The sequence below is a fragment of the Macrobrachium nipponense genome, chromosome 23, assembly GCF_015104395.2.
Source record: "Macrobrachium nipponense isolate FS-2020 chromosome 23, ASM1510439v2, whole genome shotgun sequence".
Lineage (NCBI taxonomy): Eukaryota > Metazoa > Arthropoda > Malacostraca > Decapoda > Palaemonidae > Macrobrachium > Macrobrachium nipponense.
The window spans coordinates 16,987,677-17,006,506 of record NC_061090.1 but is presented as its reverse complement, the minus strand read 5'-3'; the positions used below and the strand labels follow the sequence as shown (position 1 = coordinate 17,006,506).

General features: G+C 35.9%; 1 protein-coding gene across 1 annotated transcript in view; it reads left to right on the top strand.

The window, feature by feature from the left end:
- Positions 1–9,442: 9,442 nt before the first annotated feature.
- The window catches only part of LOC135199060 (BTB/POZ domain-containing protein 3-like), a 98,809-nt gene continuing 89,421 nt past the window's right edge, over positions 9,443–18,830 (top strand). Inside the window, exon 1 of the mRNA XM_064227024.1 lies at positions 9,443–9,557. The gene's annotated coding sequence lies outside the window, so the exon portion shown is untranslated. The remainder of the gene's footprint in view (positions 9,558–18,830) is intronic.

Below are 18,830 nucleotides of genomic sequence, written 5' to 3'. Positions count from 1 at the left end.
TTTATTTACGCTGACCTTTTTACACTTCATTCTATTGCTTTCATTCACATTCAACCTCCACACTTCACTTCTATAGAGGAGAGGTGGTTCAACAATTGGATTTCATAGCCACTCCAAGCAGTTTTTTTGTTTTTTTTTATAACTCTTGCACACGTGCTGTTTCCTTCATTGCTTCGTCTATTCTGTGGATCACATCTTTCACCCTATTATTATCCGTCAGATTCAGTCCCAAATACAGCTGTAATGGTTCCTGTGTTCTTTGGTCCATATTGACATCCGTCGTTCTATTTTCATTTGGTACTCATTCTCATAATCTTGCGCTTGCTTACATTTACTCTCGGCTTTTTCCTCTTGCTAACACCATTAATTCTCGCACCAGCCTTCTCTGCAGCTTCCCTTCAGTATGTCCGATCAGCGCTGTGTCTGCCAACACTGAAATGAGAAAATATTGAGACTAGACGGTTGCCATTTATTTAATATATGAGTCAGTAAAACGTAATTTGCATAGTTAAATCGTTTTCAACATTTGAGCAGCTTATATAGCTATTTTACACCAAACCAGTCACTCTCCATCTTCACCTCCATTATAAAAGGTTTTTATCACTCACATTAATTTTCCCTTAATAAGGTAAATTCGCAACATCTTTCACACTGCCTTCTTACTGAATGTTCTAAGTCTTCTAATGCCATATACAGCATATCCCTTGACTTTCAAACTTGTAAAGTAACATTTTTTTTAATCTAAAATTTTATCCGCAAAATGAAACTTTTTTTTTTCTTACAAAAAAAAATGCAAATTTTGACCAATGCTAAGAAACTTTTTTTACAAAAATAAATTTGCTCTACACACACGCGCGCGCGCGCGCAGAAAACTTTTTCTACAAATAAGAATTGATCCACACAAAGAAACATTTTTTTACAAAAAATACAAAAAATTAATTCACACTAGGAAACTTTATTTTTTATAAAATAAATACAAAATTTAATCCACACAATGAAACTTCTTTTTACAAAAATATGAAAAAGGTGATCCACACAAAGAAACTTTTTTTTTAACAGAAAAATAAAATCCGATCCACACAAAAAAATAAAAAAAATCTAAATTTCATCCACAGATGGAAACTTACAAAAAAAAAAATCCAAATTTGATCCACACATAGAATCTTTTAAAAAATCCAAATTTGATCCACACATCTTCTCTCCCTGGAGAAAAAAAAATCGAAAAATCTTAAAAGACAAAAATAACATTTTTTATAAAAAAAATCCATGTAACGAATCGGCTTTACTACGAATCCCAACGACGTAACGTGTCGTTCCAGATCGGGCAGTTTCGTTTGATTTCGTCATTCCGTTCCTACTGGACGTACGTCAGTCACGAATCAAACGATGACGCAACTTCTCCGGAATGAATGAAATTCCCCTCTCAGTTTGTTCGCTCCGCGCCCCCTTCCCCCAACCCCCCCTGCCCCAAGAGGGCGAACAATAATTTCCTCAACTCTCGACCTTAGGATACTGCTCAATTTTTGCTTGATTCTAATTAATTTTCCCTCCTGTAACGCGAGAGGAGAGAGAGAGAGAGAGAGAGAGAGAGAGAGAGAGAAGTTGTGGAAGAAGGAGAGGAAGAAATAGAAAGGCAGAGAGAAAGAGAGAGAGATCATATATGAGGGAGAGAGAGAGAGACGGGTGAAAAGAGAAAGAAATAGATATATATATATATATATATATATATATATATATATATATATAGAGAGAGAGGAGAGAGAGAGAGAGAGGGGAGAGAGAGAGAGAGAGAGAGATCAAATATGAGGGGGAGAGAGAGAAAAACGGGTGAAAGAGATAGCGACGAGAGGGGAGAGAGTTGTGGAAGAAAGAGAGGAAGAAATAGAGAGACAGAGAGAAAGAGAGAAAGATCAAATATGAGAGAGAGAGAGAGAGGGGGGAGAAAGAGAGAGAGAGAGAGGGAGAGAGAGAGAGAGAGAGAGAGGGGGAGTTGTGGAAGAAGGAGAGGAAGAAATAGAGAGAAATCGAGAGAAATAGAAAGAGAGAGAGATCAAATATGAGACCTTACCTTACCTTACAGACCTTACAGAGAATTGCTAGTACATCTTCCGGTATATTTTGCATCTTCCAATCTTGGATGGTCTGGGATGCAGCTTAGATATTTGTCAAGCTTATTCTTAGACACATCTATGCTCACTCCCGATATATTCCTCAAAGGAGCTAGCAACGCATTGAATAGACGCTGCATTGTTGATGCTGATGCGCAGTGGATTAATGTCCTGTGTGCTTTCCTTAGTTTTCGTGGTATAGTTTTGGGCACTATTAATCTACCTCTGTTTGCTCTTTCTGATATTCTAAGCTCCATGATGTTTTCAGCAATTCCTTCTATCTGTTTCCATGCCTGTATTATCATGTAGCGTTCTCTTCTCCTTTCTGGACTATATAATTTTAAAAATTGTAGTCTTTCCCAGTAGTCAAGATCCTTAACTTCTATTCTAGGTGTAAATGGCCATTGTAAACTCTGTATTTGTGCAATATCCTTTAGGTAGTGTGGGTACCATATCATATTGCAATATTCAAGTGGACTACGAACATACGTTTTATAAAGCATAATCATGGGTTCAGCTTTTCTTGCTTTGAAGTGCCGTAACAACATTCCCATTTTTGCTTTGCATTTTTCCAATAGAATTGCTATTTGATCATTGCATAACATATTCCTATTCGCCATCACACCAAGGTTTTTAACTGCTTCCTTATTAGTGATTGTTTCGTAATTAGGTCCCTATATGCATAAAGCTTTCCTTCTCTATCTCCATAATTTATTGATTCAAATTTATCAGAGTTAAATACCGTCCTATTTACCTCTGCCCATTCATATACTTTGTTAAGGTCTCTTTGTAGCGAGTTCCTATCTTCATCACAGGTAATGCAGCTAGCGTCATACTTTGTGGCACACCGGATATTACCTTAGCTTCACCCGATTTCTCATCGTTTGCAGTAACTATCTATTTTCTGTTGTGTAAAAATTCTTTTAACCATCTTCCTACTTTGTCCAGTATATTATGTTTTCTAATTTTCTTCGCTAATATATTATGGTCTACCTTGTCAAAAGCTTTTGCAAAGTCTAGAGAAACCACATCTGTTTCTTTTCTGTTTACCATATTTCTATATATGTTCTCGCAGTAGACTAACAGTTGGGTTTGTGTACTTTTTCCGGGTACAAAACCATGTTATCCTATATCAAACAAATTATTTTTTATTAAATGTTTCATAATATTTTTCTTCATTACCCCTTCAAACGCTTTCATATATGATTGTAGACTCACAGGCCTATAATTACTTGCCTCTAGTCTTGATCCACTTTTGAAAGTAGGGGAAATATATGCTAATTTATGCTCATTATAAATCTTGCCTGTATCTACACTTTGCCTTAATAATATCGCAAGGGGCTTTGCGATAGAATGAACTTCTTTCTTTAACAAAATAGCAGGGACACCATCAGGCCCAGCTGCTAATCCATTTTTAATTTCATCAATTAGCCCTGCACCATATCGCTTCATTAATTATCTTGTCTGGAAAAAATATTCACTATTTTCATCCATTATGTTTCCTGTATCATTAATTCTCAGATCAACTTCAGGGATAAATTCTCTCTTATATATTTCTGCTAATATGTTTTGCATATTTCCTTTTTTTCATTGTTAATCTCCCCGCCCTTCATTTCTAAGAGGGCCTATTTCTATTCTTCTTTTATTCATCTTTTTTGCATATGAGTACAATAGTTTGGGGTCTTGCTTGATATTTACTAGGGTTTTTTCTTCCAAGTCCCGTTTTTCATTTTCTTTTGATTGTATAATCTTTTGTTCTGCATTTTCTATCTTAATTTTTAGTTCTATCACTTTCCATGTATTCTTTTCTTTTGCAAGAACTTTTTTCCACTATCTGATTTTCTGGAACAAGATCCATCTGTCTCTTGGTATGCATGACTGATGTTTACTTTTCTTCTTCGGTATATATTTATCCACTATTTTCTCTAATATTTTACATAATATATCCGTATTTACCTGTATATCATCACTTATGAATATGTTATCACAATCTTTGTTTAATTCTTCATTTATTTCTGACCATTTTATATTTTTACTGTAGAAATTGTATTTTCCATATCCTTCCTACTTTTTCATCTCTTGATTATCTCTGTTTTCACTTGCTTTGGAATGGAGTGTTAATTCTATGACATTATGGTCTGAAATACTCGCATTATAAACTATTATTTCTTTAACATAATTCACCTCGTTCACAAATACTAGGTCTGAAGTATTTTCCTTTCTTGTTGGTAGGTGATTTATTTGTTGAATGTTGTATTCTAGTAGCATATCTAATAGCTTTTCGAATTGCCTCTTATCTTCTGCACTACTATTACTCTCTTTTTTATATGTATAAATACAACCACAATCTCCTATTCATTCTTTCCCATCTACGAAAGGAAAGTTAAAGTCTCCGGATAGAAGAATAGTCCAGTCTTTGTGATTTCTATATATATCATTCAATTTTTCTGTTATTGTGTCAAACTCTTTAGTATTAGGGGATCTATATATTACTATGTTCATTAATTTTTCAGATTCAAATTCTACCGCTATGAGTTCACATTCTGAGTTACTATATTTCTCATATATTTTTCCTTGTTTTATGTCTTTCCCATATATCGCGGTTCCCCCTTGATTCCTATTTTTTTCTATCTGATCTATAAGTTTGGAATCCCTTTATCTGATCATCATTACCAGTCTCTTGGGAATAACAGGTTTTGCTTATATTCATTATATCTATTTTCTTTTCAATTTGGGTTAGTTCTTCTAAGAACTTTATTTTTCTTTTTGAGTTACTCGTAAATAAGCCCTGTACATTCATCAATATGATGGTTTGCGTGTTATCCCCTTCATTTAATATGGGTAATAATAAGGATATTCCCATGTCTCTTTCCTGTCCTGGTATGTTGTTCTTTTCTTCATTTCCAGAAATTCTGACACCAAAAAATCCAACTTTTCCGATATAGTTGATCTTCCTTCATCATAATTATTCATTTTGTGTATGAATCTGCAATTTTCTCTGTGTCTGCACAATCCCCTGGCATCGTATATACAGTTCTTGTTTCTTGCACTGTATCTTGGAGTTGACGCTTGCATTCTCGTTGCTGACATTCCATAGCACGGTGATGGCTTTTTTTTCCTTCACCTCATGTTCTTTGTTCCTTTCTTTATTTGTTTCTTTTTTATTTTGGATTTTATTATTTAATTGATTTTAATTCATGGCTACAGGGTGCATATATTTACATTTTTTTTTTTTTTTAACTTACATCCTATTCCTTCTTTCAAGTTTTTGCATATTTTTGGATGTAGATCTCTGCATTCATCCTCATAGCCGTCTAGGTATGCACATTTGCCATAGATCTCATAATTGTGATATACCTTGGGATGTTTGTAGTAACATCCGCCGAATCTGCAATTCCCTCTTTTCCAAAGGGTGCAGACTGTGTCTTTCTTTTCTTTATTTTTTTTCTTGCTCTTTCCCATCAGTATGCAGATCTAGGTAAAGCCTCTTCGGGATTTTATTTTGTGTTGTCATGTTGTAATTTATTTCTTCGTATGTATGCTGCTTTATTGCCTCAAATGTAGTATCTATGAGTATCTCTGCATCCATACTCTTGTCCTGCTCTTTGTTTTTTTTTGATTTTTTTTATTTTTTTTCTTTTTTTTGTCATTTCAGTTTTATTTTCTTCTTTTCCGTTTTCCTCTTCATCCTCTTCCACATCTTCTTCATCCTCTACTATTTGCACATTAAGGGAGGGAGAGAGAGAGAGTTGTGGAAGAAGGAGAGGAAGAAACAGAGAGAAAGAGAGAGAGAGATCAAATATGAGGGAGAGAGAGGGGCGGGTGAAAGGAGAGAGAGAGAGAGAGAGAGAGAGAAGAAGAAGAAGAAAGAGGAGGAAGAAGGAGGGAGAGAGAGTTGTGGAAGGAGAGGAAGAAATAGAGAGACAGAGAGAAAGAGAGAGTGACCAAATATGAGAGAGAGAGAGAGAGAGAGAGAGAGAGAGAGAGAGAGAAGAAGAAGAAAGAGGAGGAAGAGGGAGGGAGAGAGAGTTGTTGAAGAAGGAGAGGAAGAAATTGAGAGACAAAGAGAAAGAAAGAGAGATAAAAAATGAGAGAGAAGAAGAAGAAGAAGAACAAGAACAAGAACAAGGAGGAGGAGGAGGAGGAGGGAGAGAGAGAGAGAGTTATGGAAGAAGGAGAGGAAGATATAGAGATGCAGAGAGAAAGAGGGAGAGATCAAATTTGAGGGAGAGAGAGACGGGTGAAAAGAGAGAGAGAGAGAGAGAGAGAGAGAGAGAGAAAGGCGACTAAGTTAAGTTCAAAGTAGCGAAAGATATGAAAGAAATGTTGAAGACTGAAAAAGTCACATAAAACAAGTTTAAAAGCCATAAATTCCAGAAGTTCGGTCTTTGAGAAGAGCATAAAAAGTACACCAAAAGAGAGAGAGAGAGAGAGAGAGAGAGAGAGAGAGAGAGAGAGAGAGAGACGTTCAAGCAGGAATATGGCAAAATTATTTTAAAAATCTGCCTGAATATACCAATTTTAGTGTACGCCAGTTTTTCAATTTTCCCTGGCAAAAAAAAACAAAAAAAAAAAAAAGGAAATTACATGAACAATAATTTGGTTTAATTCTGCACATGACTGAACATACATGCTCAGGCTTTAAGATAGATATATATATATATATATATATATATATATAATATATATATATATATATATAGATTCACCCCTCCCCCTCCCTTCGCCAAGCTCCCCCCCCCCCCCCCACCCCCCCCCCCCCCCCCCCCCGCCCGCAACCTCTTGACAGCTTCTCTTCAGAGGGAATAAGGGCGTTAACTGGCTTCAGCGCTGATGGCTCGTGAAGCCCAATTAGATCCCTCGGCGAGGTTTAACTTGATTTAAGCTTTCCGTATAGGCGGCGCCCACCCCCCCCCCCTCTCTCTCTCTCTCTCTCTCTCTCTCTCTCTCTTTCACACACACTGTCTGATGCAACACTTCATATGCAGATCTGATCAAGCTGTTTACATCGGTTTTCTTCCAGCAGCTATTTGGGAAGTGCCTCTCTCTCTCTTTTGTGGAATATGAAGTTGATGCCTGTTAAGGACGATGCAGGATTTAGTTTATTCACGAAATTTCTCCTGTTTATTGATATGACTTCTTTAGATTGGGAAAAAAACTCTATATCACGAGGGTATATATATATTTATATATATATATATATATATATATATATATATATATATATATATATAAGTGTTTAAGGAATCACAATAATAATAAAAAAAGGATTAAGATTCGTGTATAATTTAAAAATACATTTTTCTACATTACTGTGGACTCCTTAGAACATTGAATTCTGTCCAGAATCGTTATCGTCTGGAAATGTTTACATTATTTATATATATATATATAAATAAAAAAAATGTATTACATTATTATATATATGTATATATATGCAGAAGCTATGTACTATGTCGTACCTCTAAGTAAATGGGGATACAATCCACAATGATGTAAAATCCTTCTGTAGCTTTCTAAATATATATTTCTTGTAGAGCAACTTATAGCTTTTGAGCATCAGCTGTGGTCTTGTTCACTAAAATGTTCACTTTAGTGAACAAGACCACAGCTGATGGTCGAAAAGCTATAAGTTAGCTGTACAAGAAATATGTATTTTATAAAGCTACAAAGGAGGATTTTACATAATTGTGGATTGTATCGCCATTATATATATATATATATATAGTATATATATATATAATATATTATATATATTATATATAAATATTATATATATATATAACATATATTACATATATTATATTACCATATATATAAATTATAAATTTGTGTGTTTCTTACAGCTGAGATAGATAACAATTCAATTCAATATTCCTGAACGTATAGATTTTAACAAAAAAAAATCATATGTAGCCGCTATAGGTTTCCACAATTAATATTCCTAAGTCAATTCAACGGTACGAAAACGATTCTCAAAAATTGAAAATAGTCAGACCATACAACACAAAAAAAAGGAAGAGAAAGTCCCACAATGAAAATTTTTTCCTCCTAAGGAAGAGAAAGTATCCACTGACTGAGGATCCAAACAAGTAAAAAATGCGCCGAAGTTTCATCGGCGCATTCGAGTTTTCTGTGCACCGTATAATGCTGAATGAAACTCTCAGTCACGGTCCGGTGGTGGCCTGTGTTGTTGGCACCTGTAGCGGTGGTTAACTCTAACCTTAAATAAAAATAAAAACTACTGAGGCTAGAGGGCTGCAATTTGGTATGTTTGATGATTGGAGAGTGGATGACCGACATACCAATTTGCAGCCTTCTAGCCTCAGTAGTTTTTAAGGTCTGGGGGCGACAGAAAAAAAGTGCGGACCAGCAGACAAATAGCCATCTCAATAGTTTTCTTTTACAGAAAACTAAAATGCAAACGGAGATATTTTCACTCAGAAACTCTATAACCTGTGGCTGGTCCTCCCTTCCCTCTTTCAGATGTAAATGAGGCTGTCGTGGACGGTCATTTACATCCGCAACCGCCGCCGCCTCCCCCCCCCTCTCCCCCCCAACCCCCCCAACACCACAACCCATTACAGTCTTTCTGTGTTAATGTCACCCGACGATTTTGGCTTCTCTCTAACGCTCTGCGAAAATATATTTCTAAAAAGAAAGTTTAGGGACTACAGTTACCTTGCACATAACACATTTATATTTTGCTGATTTCTAATAGTTACTCCTAAGCCTAAATAAATCAACGGCTATTCTAGCATTTTAGAATTTGTTACTTACTAAAAGGAGTCACAGAACTGACGTGAAGTTTAAATGGAATTTCTTCGAAGAAAGATTTCTGAAAGGAAAGTCTAGAGCTCTAGTTACCGTTTACGTAACACATAAATTGTTTTTTTTTTTTTCATTATTAATTATTCATAAACCACCATGAATCAACAGCTGTTAGAGGAATTTTCTTTTCAGATTTACTTTCTTCCAGGTAGTGTGTTAATGAATGCTCGAATTCTATTTATTTAGTTGTATTTGATTCCAAAAATTCTAGTTAAACGCAGTGTTTCGTCGTCTTTTATTTATCCCTTCTGTTCGCAATTAATATTTAGAGATGAGGTTGCTGGCCCTATATCCATCTTCCTGCCTGCTATTCACTTAAAGTAATGTTTCCTAGGGCCATACCACACACACACACACACACACACACACACACACACACACACACACACATCTATATAAGTGCGTGTACGTGCCCAATAAAGCACGAATGAATCAGACATTAAAAATAGGAAAAAAATAGAGTATGAAATAGCACACTTCCCATGGCCTACTTCCACCACGTATATTCGGTCTAGTATCCTAAGCTTTACATAAATTCAGAATGGGCCATTACCGCTTGACAAGGCAGAGCTGAAGGATTACCTTCGGTGGAAAGCTTATCCCTCGGAGCAATTTCAGGTAGGACTCTGTCTCGATCCTTCTAACCTAGGAAGATGCAAATACACACGCACACACTCTCTCTCACACACACACAGAGATAGAGAGGCGGGGGGAGGCCGGGTGGCGCCACGGTGGGAGACACAAAGCTTAAGCTGAAAGATATTTTGTTCGCTTGCGTGGATTTTGTTTACTTTTCTTCTTCTCCTTCTTGTCTTCTCTCCCTCTCCACCTGGCCCATAGAAACTGAAGAACACGAGGAAAAGATAACAATAGCAGCGTCAATAGTATGTACTTGGCAGTTAATGTTATGCTAGCCTAAACAAACTACTTAAGTATGCTAGATTAAACCAACTTGGTTAGTCCTACTTAGTATGCTGAGCTAATCCAATCTGGATAGGCCTAGGTAAGTGTGCTAGGCTAAACCAAGGGTAATATATATATATATATATATATATATATATATATATATATATATATATATATATATATATATATATATATATATGCCGGACTAAACCATCTTGATTCAGCCTATTTAAGTGTACTGTATAGGCTAAACCAACAAGGCTAGGCCTAGTTAAGTGCTAAAACCTAGTTCAACTTTTGACTAGGCTGTCTCATAGCAATGACAATAATACTAATAATTATTATTATTATCATTAGTAAAAGAAGGGAGAACAGTATCGATAAGAAGCCATGGGGGTGGGGGGTTGCCGTTGTATCTTTTTGATCAAGAGACACCTTTAGTTAATAGGCTACATCCAGTCTGTTACAACCGGAATGCATATTCTTTTCTTTTTTTCTTTTTAGTCATAATGTTTACAAAATCAATTATAAATGATGAACAAGGAGAGAGACAGACAGACAGATTCCAAATTACCCTCTCTCTCTCTCTCTCTCTCTCTCTCTCTCTCTCTCTCTCCAAACAAGAAGCCTGACGCCGATCACTTTGCCAAGTGAAACTTAGCCGAGAGACCCCTGGGAGCCAAAGTCGTCTGCTAGACTGTTTTACAATTTGACGTCGTCGTGACGTTTGACGCGAGTTGAGAACGGCTCCTGTTTTAAAGTTGCTCTACCGAACATTTTAGGCCGCCGCCGATGGCCAGCACGCTGGCTCTTGGCCGAATACGCGCCGCCTGAGGACGAGACCTTGAAAAAAATGATGAGCCGTTGTAAGGCCACTGTAAGTGTAAATACTGTTACCATTACGGTTCTTTAATTTAGCATAATTCATCAGACATGCGTACGTACACTCACGCATATATATATATATATATATATATATATATATATATATATATATATATATATATATATATATGTAAGTCGCATTACCGTGATTCATATACATATATCGAACTACAAATGTCCTTTAATATCTAATTCGCTTCTCTACCTCGGAATTAATATATTTTCATATATGTTTAACCGAAGGGGAATTTATTAGAAATTTAATTGTTAGAATGAGGAAAATTTAATGCGTATTTTCCGATGTAGAATTATTTTCCGTGACGTAAAAAAAAAATATGTGTCACTAGCTGAACATTAAAGTATTTTTGACGAAGAAAAATAAAGGATTTCAATTAAATTCATTTGCATAAATCAGCAGTATATGTTTTATAACCATATTTTCCTAATAAACATAAGGCAAAGTGAAGAAATTTATTCCTCTCCGCCGTGGCTGTGGTCAGAATATCCACGGAGGATTGCCATATGTCACTAGACAGCCACACTAGTAGACGAAATTCTTCAAAACGGCAACACTGCTTATCTCACACTTACCATAAGCTTCCAGTCGTGTATATTCCTGGCAAGGTCTACCTCCAGTACGTCAGTCATTCTTCATCCCCTCGTGAATAGTCTGAAGTCTGAAGAGTCTCTAGAATGTCCTCAGAATAGCCTACTACTAATCGCACTGAGTGGTTGTAATGAAAAAGGCGACAATTTTTAATACTTTTCAATCTCGTTGCCTTTATTTTATTTTATTTTATTTATTTATTTTTTTACTTAGTTTTTATTTATTTTTTTGCAATTCCTTCTTGTCTGTGGGATACTACGCTTTCGGGTAGATTGACTTTTGTGTTACTGTTATGGAAAGGTGATATATAAATATACTTATATATATATATATATATATATATATATATATATATATATATATATATAGAAAATAGACGAAGATCAATTTAGCCGAGAACTTTACTAAATAAAACCCTTTTTTAATTATTTATTTCAATATCGATCTGAAGATCAAAACACGACGATTTTAACTAACGTTAAACGTCTTGATGGTTACCCTTTCATGTTTGTCTGTGAGCTGATAAAAATAAACTATTGCTGTCTACAAATGAACATAAATATTTTACTAAAGTGGACAGAAAAACAGAAGAAACATGAATATCCCTTGAGAAATGGAAACATCAACAGTCAGACGAGGGAACTTTGACCTCGTAAACGAAAATCGATGCGAGATGGAAGTCCGGTGGCGAGATGTCTTTTGTGCCCCAATATTTCAATCTCAACTTTGACAACTCCAGATCTTCCTTCTCCTCCCTGATGGACCCGACATTGAATATTCGGGGACACCAGCCTCTCCCCACGCATACCACACCCCCCACCCCTAACCTCCGCCGTCTTTTTACGGGCACCACCTCCCTCACACCAATTCCCACAACAATTCCTCACGCAAATGCCCAAAACGTTTCCCCAAACCAATGCCCAAAGTGCTTCCCCACACCAATGCCCACAATCCTTCCCCACACCATTGACCCCAAAATGCTTTCCCACACCAATGCCCACAACTGTTCCCCACCCTCAACCTTGCACACATTTCTTGCGAGAATTTTCGCCACAGAATCTGAATAAAAAAAATAAATCTTTCATAATAAATAGACGTGTGCCTCCCCTCTTTGGAAATCAGTGTTCATCAGATTGCCCGGCTCGGTGGTAGTTCCTTGCCGTTCATGACAAGCTTCGGAACCTACACACGCGCGCGCGCACACACACACACACACAGATATATATATGTATATATATATATAATATATATATATATATATATATATATATATATATATATATATATAGAGAGAGAGAGAGAGAGAGAGAGAGAGAGAGAGAGAGAGAGAGAGAGAGAGAGAGAGAGCAAAATAACACAACGGGCACCAAAAAGTAAGAATTTGTACCATAAACCATCCGCAACAAAAAGTTCATCAGTATGATTAAACCTGGCAGATAATTCGGTCCCGAAGGACACGAGCGATCCCACGAAGTCCCAAGAGCAGCCAGAGAATCCCGGAGGAGCAACAGGACGTCAGATAACATTGCCCTCATAATAATCTTGATTGGAAATCTGTTGGAATATTTGGAGAGGATATGCAAAGCATATTACAGAATCATCGTCTGGCATTCGCGTATCAGTGCCTCCTTGAGGAACAACGCTTCTGATCTATTAATCTCTCTGTCTATTCATCTACTTATCTATCAATCTGCTTACAATGTCGAGGGAGCAAATAGTGGCTAAATTATATTTTTTTACTTCATTCTATGCGTGGATCTATTTACTACAATTGCAGGATCGTGCGGGAGATTAAACTACGCCCTTTCTTGATATCCTTCTACTGACCCACCTATCTACCTTAACTGACCAGTTTGCAACGTTGCAAGGTCAGATGGAGGATAAACATCAAAGAATCTTTCTGCCTCTTATTTTTAGTTGCAACCACACGATCCCTCTGATATTCCTTCCCCCGCCCCCACCCCCGGACGAGAGCCCTCCCACTCAACCTTCTGAAGGCCTTGTAATTGTGCCTTTTTGATCTCTGATTGTGGCCATTTCCGACAGCCCTTATCTCTTCCCTTTGGGAGAATCTGATGTTATTTAGACGTATCCGACGTTAACGAGGCTTGATCAGAGCGCTCCCGCGCGCCGACGTCTTTGATGCCTCCTGGAGGCAGTGAGGACAATGGAAGGTAACAAAGAGAGATGACGCTGGATGGATCCCGATGGTCGATTCCGGGTAATGACGATTACTTGATGGGTAAAGGACACTCACGGGCCGTCATGTGCCATCGCATATCGAAAGATATGTGACGGATGGAATAAACGTGCTTTCATGTAATAATATGATGTGAAAAGTGCGCATTTCAACCGAACATCCTTACAGTTCCTCAAAACGAACCTAGGATATGGTTTTTCATGGGCCTATTATGTGTCTCAATAGAAAAACACACAAACCGATGACTCTTCTTTGTCTTTCTTTAACCCTTAATGGACAGATTGCTCCTCAGGAGTAGTAATAACAGCTCTGGGGTGGTGGACGGATTGATCCTGCAGATAAACCCTTGGGCCAGGAAAACACGAGCCACTCTGTGGCGCCACAGAGTGGCTCATGTACTCCTGGCCTTATGGAAAGAATAAAACAGGTTACAAACCCAAGAGGGTTCCAGGGGAATAAATGAATATGAGGGAATAGACAATAGAACCAGTACGCATGGAATTCGTGAGATGTCAACAAAGAGCACGAATGAATTTACTCCTTCAATATTTGACCGGAGGATTCCACAACTGCAATAGGTAAGCTATTCCACATTTTAGGAGTAGCTAAGGTAAAACTCCTGGCAAACTAAGTAGTATTCAATCTGATGCTAAAGAACGTCCTTCTGTTTACTGGTCCAGAGCTGAACAATCCCAAAAGGTAGTTTCATCTTCAGGGATTTACGTTTACAGAAGCATCATTTTGCCAAATATTTGAAGACACCAATTACACTTCTGAAAAGAACGACCTGAAAGTATTACGTTCGTGCATGTATGAAGAAAATTAATTGAAAAATATTATTATATTAATTATTATTATTATTATTATTATTATTATTATTATTATTATTATTATTATTATTATTATTATTAGTTTCAGAAGAAACCCTATTCATATAGAAAAAGCCTACGGGGGTCAGTGGCTTGAAAATCAAGCTTCCTAAGAAGTAAGAGAAAGCAATAGGAAATATAAAAAGAAGAGATCAGCTATTGGAAAAGGGACAATAAATTAACAAATTGATAAATAAACAGATAAGATTGCAGGGCAATGATCATATACAAGCAGACTTCCTTTAGAGTAGTTATGTACTGCATCTTCGCTCAAATTCTGAGATTCCAGTTTACCAACATCCTACAGTCCAGCTGTATGAGGAATAAAGTTCGACAGCTAAGCACATTTGATGTATATTGGTGCTGCTGTTCACCAAATGGCATCTCTGAGGTTTTAAGAACAAAAAATTCCTAAAAGGCATTATTAAAGATATAGATATATATATATATATATAGATATATATATATATTGATATTATATATAAATATATATATAAAGATATATATATAAATATATATATATATATATATATATATATATATATATATATATATATATATATATATATATATATATATATATACTATATATATAAATACGTATATATACGTATATCTATAAATAAATAAAATATATATATATATATATATTATATATTATATATATATATATTTAAAACGATAACAGAGGAAAGAACAAGAATTGCATTGAATTGAACTGAATACGAAGGCCAAGCACTTGGACCTATGAGGTCATTCAGCGCTGAAACAGAAATTGGCCGGAAAAGGTTTGAAAAGTGTAACAGGAGGAAAAACCTCAAAGTAGTTGCACTATGAATCAACTGTTCGGAGAGGGTGGAAAGTAAGATGGAAGAAAGGGAATATGAAACGAGGTGCGGTAAAAAGAACGAAAGGAGGTTGCAGCTTGGGACCGAAGGCACGCTGCAAAGAGCCCTAAGTAATGCCTACAGTGAACCTCGTGAAGTGCATTGACAACACTAGCACCCTACGAGGACAAGAAATAAGAAGAATACTGACATGCGACTCCACTCATGGAATACTATATTTATTTCCGGGAAACTAATGACGAGAATTGAAGAGTCATTAGTGGTGTGTTCGGATTTGAGGAAGCGAAGTTAATGTCATTTAATCGACTGGAGGATAATAAATAAATAATGACTAAATACAAGGCTGAGTTTGAAAAATTTATTTACAGCCAAACCTTAACAACGTCAGACTAATACTACTAATGATATAATAATAATAATGGAGAAACAAATCCACATTTATTTTGGGTACGTATATTAGCAAATAAATTATCTACAGAAATCTTTCGGGAATCTGTTCGATTCCCATTTTCAGGGGAAGGCGTAAAAGAGAACTCGACCTGATTCCCGAAAGCTCTCGGCAGAGATTTATTTGTAAAAATATACGTACCCATAAGTAATTGCGGATTTGATTCACCATTTCAAGACTCGTGCTGCTATGACAAATAATCATAATAACAGCGATAATCACAAGACACGATCCCAAGATCCTGAAAAGGAACCTGGTAAAACTAGATGCCGTAATAGCTCCAGGACTCATGCAGAAGAGTGTGCTCCCAGAAATAGCACACATAGTGAGAAAAGTGATGGACTCCTAAGGAGGCAGGATGCAACCCGGAACCACACACATTAAAAACCACCCATTCGAAAAGGATGACCATAATAAATAATATAATAATAATAATAATAATAATAATAATAATAATAATAATAATAATACAATAATAATTGGGAAAATCTCTCGATCATGAGAGTTCATAAAATGTTCCAAAGGGTCCACAATAATACAATTGTTAAAATTTCGTGCAAAACTTAATAAAAACTAGACACAAGCTTTCGAACCCTTCTCTGGGTTCATCTGCAGTCCAAAATGAAGATGAACCCAGAGAAGGGTTGGAAAGCTATTTTAACGTTTTTATAAAGTTTAACACGAACTTTTAACTTTATTATATTATTATGGACCCTTTGGAACACAATAATGATAATAATAATAATAATAATGAAAATAATAATGGTGGTACGAACACCTACCTGAGGGAGTGATAGAAAACGATCAGGCAAAGATCCTCTGGGACTATGGTATCAGAACAGATAGGGTGATACGTGCCAACAGACCAGATGTGACATTGATTGACAATATCTAGAGGAAAGTATCACTCATTCATGTCGCAATACAATGGGACACCAGAATAGATGGGAAAAAAATTTATAAGTATCAAGACCTGAAAGTAGAAATAAGAAGGATATGGGATATAAGAGTGGAAGTTGTACCCATAATCATAGGAACACTAGGCAAGATCCCAAGATCCGGGAAAAACTAGAGGCTGAAGTAGCTCCAGAACTCATGCAGGAGAGTGTGCTACTAGAAACAGAGCACATAGTGAGAAAAGTGATGGATTCCTAAGGAGGCAGGATGGAACCCGGAACCCAGCACTATAAATACCACCCTGTCGAATAGGATGACTTCGATAAAAAAATATAATAATTATAATAATAATAGACCTTTAATTTTCTCGTATTCTGGGATATCAATATAAGGCTGACATTGAAATTGTCCGAAGCTACAGTTCATAATGATTTCTTACAAATTTGTAGTTGTTCTTTAATTACTTTTTACTTTAGCATTATGGCTAAGTAATGAATCCATAACAATTGATAGGGATATTATTTTCCGTCAGTATTAGATATTAACAGCTGCCACAATCAAAATGCTGAAGCCATATTTGTTTTTATATTAATATACAATAAAGCATTTTCAGCCAAACCTAGACCTAGTCCTTTTCCCGAACTCACTCACTGGCTCTCGTTGAAGCCTTCCAAAAGAACCCCATTTTTTTAGGCCCAATTATTTGAACTTCATCGAACTTTCAAGAATGCGCCCTTTATTTATCGTTCGGGGAAAATACGCGAAAATGTGGGAGGCTAAATTCGCGGGAATGCACACGCAAATGCATGCAAAAAAAAAAAAAACTCACAATGCGCATTCATACGAGAACGGGGTAAGAACGCTTATGCCCTCGAGAGTCTGAATGAATACCCTTGAATGATCTTTCTCCTTCCAATATTGGAATGCATTTCCAATTTAGCTGATGAGGCGGTGAGGGGGGGGGGCACGGCCCCTTCTCCAGTCTTAAAGGAATCCATTCACTCCGCAGGAACTAATCCTTGGCAGGACTTTTTCTTAATCAACTTGGAATGACTTTTTGTTTTCTTACTTCGGTTTGGTTATTGAGGGTCAAGACGTCTTTCAACTTTCGTTCCATTTAGAGCACGTGGATGTTATTTGTATATATATATATCATATATTATATATATATATATATATATATATATATATATATCATCGAGCTACAATGTCCTTTAATATCTAATTCGCTCTACCTTGGAATTAACATATTTTCATATATGCTTAACCGAAGGGTTTTTTTTTTTCACACGATAAATCTATTATCGTGTAAAAAATTCCCTTCGGTTAAGCATATATGAAAATATATTAAGCCCGGGTAGGTAAGCGAAATTATATATTAAAGGACATTGTAGCTCGATTTATGTATATATGAATCACGGTAATGTGATATGACTTCTATTATATATTTATATATATATATATATATATATATATATCTATATATATATATATATATATAATATATATATATATATATATATGTGTGTGTGTGTGTGTGTGTGTGTGTGTGTGTGTGTGTGTGTGTGTGTATAACTGAATCACGAAAGTTCGGAACGTGATAAAACCATAAATAAAGGTATAAGCAACGAAGGAAAATTAAAAAACGGAGTTTCTACAAGATCTTTCGACTCAACGTCCTTTACTCAGCAGATAAACTGACTCACATGAGAAAATGACAGTACAGGAAAGGTCGCATAAACTGACAGATAGGGATTATAAGGAGATTAGTACCTAGAATCCGGCACACCTGGAGAATGAGTAACCATTCCCAACAAGCATAAACATGGGTACAATTAACAAAAAAATAAAGATTAAGTCAATCTGCTCAGACACAAGGACAAGACAATTAAAGCATTATATAGGGCGACAGCTATTCAGAACTTTTGTAAACAAAAACTTATTCACAATACATATTCAGAATACATATTAAACATATATATACAACAAAGGTATCACTAAGGCAACTAATTTGTATTTAAGTCAGTTTATTTGCAGAGTAAAGGGCGTTGAGTCGAAAGATCTTGCAGGTACTCCGTTGTTTATTTTTCTTTTGTGGCTTGTACATTTTTATATATGATATATATATATATATATATATATATATATATATATATATATATATATATATATATATAGTGGAAGTCTCGATAAACAGCATTTTTGGTTTACAGTGAAAACCCACCATCCAT